Source organism: Myotis yumanensis, unplaced genomic scaffold, assembly GCF_028538775.1.
Source record: "Myotis yumanensis isolate MYYU_CA2020_CCGP unplaced genomic scaffold, mMyoYum1.0.hap1 SCAF_3, whole genome shotgun sequence".
Classification (NCBI taxonomy): domain Eukaryota; kingdom Metazoa; phylum Chordata; class Mammalia; order Chiroptera; family Vespertilionidae; genus Myotis; species Myotis yumanensis.
The window spans coordinates 8,953,339-8,959,224 of record NW_027223754.1 but is presented as its reverse complement, the minus strand read 5'-3'; positions in this window follow the sequence as shown (position 1 = coordinate 8,959,224).

The window sequence follows — 5,886 nt, the reverse complement described above, 5'->3', positions numbered from 1 at the left end:
TTTGAAACATCCTACTGTCTTGAGGGAAACTAGTGAAAATTCATGAATACTCTATTTTCTCATAAATTTCTTTCAAGTTGCCAATGTTTTTAAAAATAAAAAACATTCAAGATTTAAGTTACATCACATTTGGAATGTTGAGCTGCCAGACTCTCTCAGACATACAACTCTATTCTGCTCTACTTTTTCACTTTCAATCACCCGAGCCCCTTTAGGAAGGATGGAATGGGGGGACTTTGTGTGGCAATGCTAGACGAAGCAGGTTCTGTTACAAGTTCCCTGGCTGAAAAAGTACACTTTCTTTCAGCACTATTGTACACCAGCTGTCTCTAGTTACAGCCCAAGTAGCTGTATAACATATGACTGGACTTGCTGCTAATGCAGGTACACAAATCCTGGGACAGAGACACCTTGTGCTGCGGTAAAATGATCCGCCCCAGGCTCCCATGAAGTCATCCGGCACACAAAATGGGAGCTCACATCAGAGATGGTGGGAATTGGCTTGCATTCTGATTTTTATCTGGCCATTCAAAATCTTTAAAAAAGAGGGGATTTAAAAGTCCTCTTTTGTAGAAACTACGAATCCCATTTGAATAATCCCGACTCTCCTGGATTTAGGAGTCTAAGGTTGTGCCACTTTAATATTTAAAACAGTTGGACATAAAAATTTAAAATGCTTATTATTATTTTTAAACTGATTTTATAATACTTTCTCTTAGAATTGCTTTTGATCCAATGTAAATGACATATGGTTTGCATTTTCCTTAAATAAAAAGACTAAGACTATCATTATTGCCATCGTGACTATATAAGAAAGGGAAAGCGTGGGCAAGCAAGGTCAATACCTCACTATGTAATTCACCAGACATTACTGAGCATCAAGTGTGCCACCTTGGGTGGGGTTTCCCGGAGATGCATGACATGGAAAGATGACAGGAGGACAATGAGATGTCACGGAAATAAAAATGAAAGAGGAGAGAGGAGAAGATAGCAAGCCCATTGTATTCCTAGTTATCTCAATCTAGTAATGTCTCTGTGAAGTGGTCTAATAGCACATATGGTCACATTGCTTCTTGTATGCGATATGTTTTACCTTTCTCATTTTGACTGTTTTTCCAGACCAGAAATTAGAATTAATTTTAAAAAATCTCTTCAGACAAACACTGGCCTAGACATTTTACATTATCTCTTTTAATTATTATCAAGTGCTTAGGAAGAGGTAATATTAACTTCATTGCACAGATCATGAAACTAAGACTCAGAAAGTTTCAGGAGTTTATTCAGAAGCACAGATCTAATAAGTGGCTGAGATGAGATTCGAACCAAATTGTCTGGCCGCAGAGCCTGTGCCCATGTCACCACACAGAGCTGTCCACAACGACAAGTATCACCTGCCTTCAGCAGAGCATCCCGTGGATGTGAACATGGAGACAGTGAGGCCTGAGACGGATTCGAGGCAGACTGCTTATGTGATAAAATACCTGAGAGGTATTTTCCATCTCCAAGGCAGCTGGAGGTTGAACAAATGTATGCTTTGGAGACAGATTGGCTCTGCTAGGTCTGAAGAGAAGGGACTTGATCATACCAGCAGAGTTCATGAAAGAATTCCTACACCATTCTACCTTCTCACCAACAGTGCACAAGGGTTCCAATTTGTCCACATCCTCACCAACACACACACACACACACACACACACACACACACACACACACCATCCTAACTGGGCATGAGGTGATACCTCATTGTGGTTTTGCTTTGACCTTTTCATAAACCTTATCCACCCTCATTTTAAACTACCACAATTTCACTCTCTGCTTTCTCGCTGCACAAATTCATATAAACCTCTCTCCACGGGGCCTTCCCATGTGCTCCTTCTCCGCCAACCTCCTTTCACTCCACATTCTTCCTACTCCAGCTCAAATGCTGCTCCACAACCAAGCCTTCCAACTGCAAAGGTCAAACAGCCAAAAAGACCAGTGTTGGGTTTTCTGTTTAACCCTCCCATAGAGCTGTGTCCCTTTCATTCAGAGCATTTGCCTTGCTTTGCAATTATACATTCAGTCAAGTGATTATTTGATTAATTCTCTCCTCCGTTAGACTTAAAGCGTGTCAGGGCAGGACCAGTTATTTATTTCTCATCAGAACAAGACTAACAAATGGAAAAGTTTAGTAAATATTCTGCAAGAAAAGAAGAAGGAGCTAATGAGGTGGAGGGAGGGAGAGAAGAAGGGAGGAAAAGGAGAGAAATGTAGAACAGCAAAGCAAAATAAATACATGTCAAATGTCAATGTGTGTTACCACCCAACCTGCTCGTCTTTCCTCTCCTCTCCTACCCAGTCTAACTTAGTAGATGGCTCTCTTTTCCACACTGCACAATGATATTTTTCATGCCATCATAATGATATTTTGAGCTGATTATCATTTAGGCTTCTAGCCAACAGGCAAAATGTTCCCAAGACTTAACAGTTTAGCTTAGCAAGGTGTTAGATAAAACGTGTGTGAGTCTGTGGCACTGTCCTTAGAGGAAGACTTAGGTGGGATGAAACTGAGCACAGCAAATGTTTCTTCGAAAATAAATGCTCCAGCCCAGCTGGCATTGCTCAGTGGTTGAGTGCCGATCTACGAACCAGGAGGTCACAGTTCTGTTCCCTGTCAGGGCATATGCTTGGGTTGCGGGCTCCATGCCCAGTTGGGAGTTGGGGGATGCGGCACGTACAGGAGGCAGCCAGTCAATGATGCTCTCTCATTTTTGATGTTTCTATCTTTCGGTCCCTCTCCCTTCCTCTATGAAATCGATAAAAATATATTTTTTTAATGAAGAAGAGAAATGCTCCATTCACATCCATTCAGATCTCCCTCAAAGCCATTGTTCACTTGGTTCACTTGATTATGTAAAAACTAGAGGCCGGCCTGCCCTGATGGGGGCTGATCAGGCTGGGCTGGCTGGGGCGAGGGGCCATGGGAGGTTGGTTGACCCTGCCCCCAATAGGGGAGGGGGCAGATGGGGGGCCTATGGGGGCTGGGGCCGGCCAGGGAGGGGGGAATATGGGAGGTTGGCACATGGGAGGTTGGCAGCCAGCCCCGTCCCCAATCGAGGTGATGGGGCCTATCGGGGGCGGGGCTGGCTTGGGGAGGGGCCGCTGGCAGTTGGGGGGGTCGCGATCTGAGCCCCGATCAGGCCAGTTGGCTGCTGCAGTGAGCATCATAGCGACCGGTCATTTCGGTTGCTGGGCTTTTATATATATAGATGTTTTCAAAAGCAGCAGAAAGGCCAAACAACATTTTTAAATAACATGAAAAATCAAAAAATGGCCTCAGCCACCTTGTTCCTCAGAACATCCTTTCAGTAGAAAGCCTTTCCCTTTCCCTCACTGTCCTTCACATGGGTCTTGAGTGTCCTGATTCATGACACAGGGGAGCTTCTTCATCTACAATTGTTCTGCCACACGTCACCGTCACCAGTGAACGAGATGGAAAAAATCCATCTGACATAGTTCAGGCTTTCTCCTACCAGTGGGACTCCAACAGCTGCATGAAGTCATTTCCAATTAACTGCAAATGATTGTGTATAAACGTTTCAACACTATTTTAAAATGATAATAAACAAAGTCCCGTGACCGGTTACAGAGGTTAGGTAAAGATGGTGGGTCGGGAAGAGGGGAAGGGAGCGGCAGAGAAATGAAACAAAGCTGCCTAACAGTCAGGCTTGTGGTATTTGTAAATGTCAATTGGCACTGAAAGATGGATGAGTTTCAGAACCTCAAAACCCTAAGAATGCACAATCTTAACTTAATAGATTCTTTCAGGCCCGGGTTACCACAGTATTTACAGTCATCGTACATTCATGGTAATAACATAATAGCACCTTTCATTCCCAAATCTCAGATATTCGCACATTTATAAGCTAGCAACTTCTGAGCCTGTGATGAATAACTTCCTGGTATGTGCCTATGTAACTTGCTATAAAACAAGTGATATAGTAAGTGGCTTCTTTTAGTAGAATGACAAGTATGTGGACTAGATTATAAAAGCATAGCTTTAGGACAGGGTAACATCATGAAAATACTGTGCATATGGAAATTACACTGGGATGGGAAAATGATAGTGTAACAAGTTTTTCAGCTGAGTTTTAGTAAAAGAACAATCACTGCAGTAATAGAATGTTTCTTTTTCCAACGTTACAAGGAGAGAAAACACACGCATTCTAAGTTGCCTAGAGAAAGATGGACCGGCAGTGTTGTCTTTTTTCTTTGTATTTTGTGTGTTTACTTGTTGATTGCTCATGTTGCATCTTTGGCAAAGCTAGACGAAGCTTATTATTGTCCACAGTAAAAATAACCAGTTATCGGCGACGGAATTTCAGGCTGGGAAAGGAGCACTTAAAAACCTCCCTATTTGGGGGCTCAAATGTACTCTCCTTTTTTTTAACCTTTGTATGTAAACAGTTGAACATATTTGAAGGTATGTGTGCTAAAAACCTTAAGAAAGCTATGGTTTTTATGAGGAGCTGCTGTAATTAAATTCGGAGTTTACCATCTCCCACAGGGGAATAGTATAAAGATTAAGTTATGTTTTCTACATAAACTTTTAAAAATGTAATCTTCAAAGCTCAAAAAATTTTATTTTTCTGGGAATTCATTCAAAGTAAATCACTGCAATGAATGGGTCTTTGAAAAGTCATCCATACATCCTAAAATCCAATGATGAGATTCTACTTTTAAGATCCCAAAGAAAGACATTTCTTGTTAAGAATTTTTTTTAAAATCTCACTGCTGCCTCACTGGGGTGACCAGCAAATCACCAAGCTCTTCAGAGTCAGATCTAATTAAATCCTCAAGAAGAAATGAAATGAGAACGTTATTGGTGGTAGATGATTGCTTAAGGTTTTCAACACAATAACTGAGATCAGAGAAAAATAGTACAAATTACAAGTGTAGATACAATTCTGTCTTAACTATATTAGACTTGTCATAAAAATGAACAGCACAAGCTGTGCTTGTCATAAAAATCATGTGGTGAATCTTTCGGTATAGCTTTCACATGTCTAGATGCTGGCCCATTAGGTCAATATAATAGTAAATCAAGGTACATAAACATTCAAAAAAAGTTTTGGACAGAATGAATCTCAATTATAATGTTTTATTGGATGCCATCTCAGATCTCGTAAAAACTGGCTTTACTTGGTTTATGTTTATTTGTTCCGTCAATATATGTGACAATCATGAATGCTTGCTTATGTAATAAGATATCACTGTTCGCTGGGTCTCAGGAACGTTATATTCGTTTGTTTTTGTTTTCCCAAATGGATGAAAGAAGCAAAACATACTCATACATTTTTTAAATTTATTGCAGCTTTTGGATTGCCATTCAAATTGAATCAATTTCAACACAGCAATTCAATTCAATTCAATTCTAAATTCAATCCTCCAGCACTTTAGAAAATGAAAACTACATTTTCCATGAGTCATTTTTTGAATTACAAAATGTCCATCATCCAGGAGAGCTTGTTGTATCCATAAAACTAACGCAGCACAATGCAGGTGTTAATGTCCGCAGTACCCGCTGGTTATTTGGTAACATCCAATACTGAGAGGTTAGTGCCTCATGCTTGTATTTGATGTCTAACATTTCAAATTGCTCATGCTATCAAGTGCTTAGTCAGTGGATCAAGTTTTTTTTTTTTCTTGACATTCCCCAGAGGGGGAAAAGTTTATTTTTCTTTATAATCGCAATGATGGAATGGAAGACTTTTAAGGAGAAGCAGCTGCCAGGATCACAGTGGTAATCACACTTCTTCCATCTGGTTCAGCTTCTCGTGTTGGACACTCTCCCTTCTCTCCCGCACTGAGCGAGTAGAAACTCTTAGAGTTGGAAAGTATGCATTT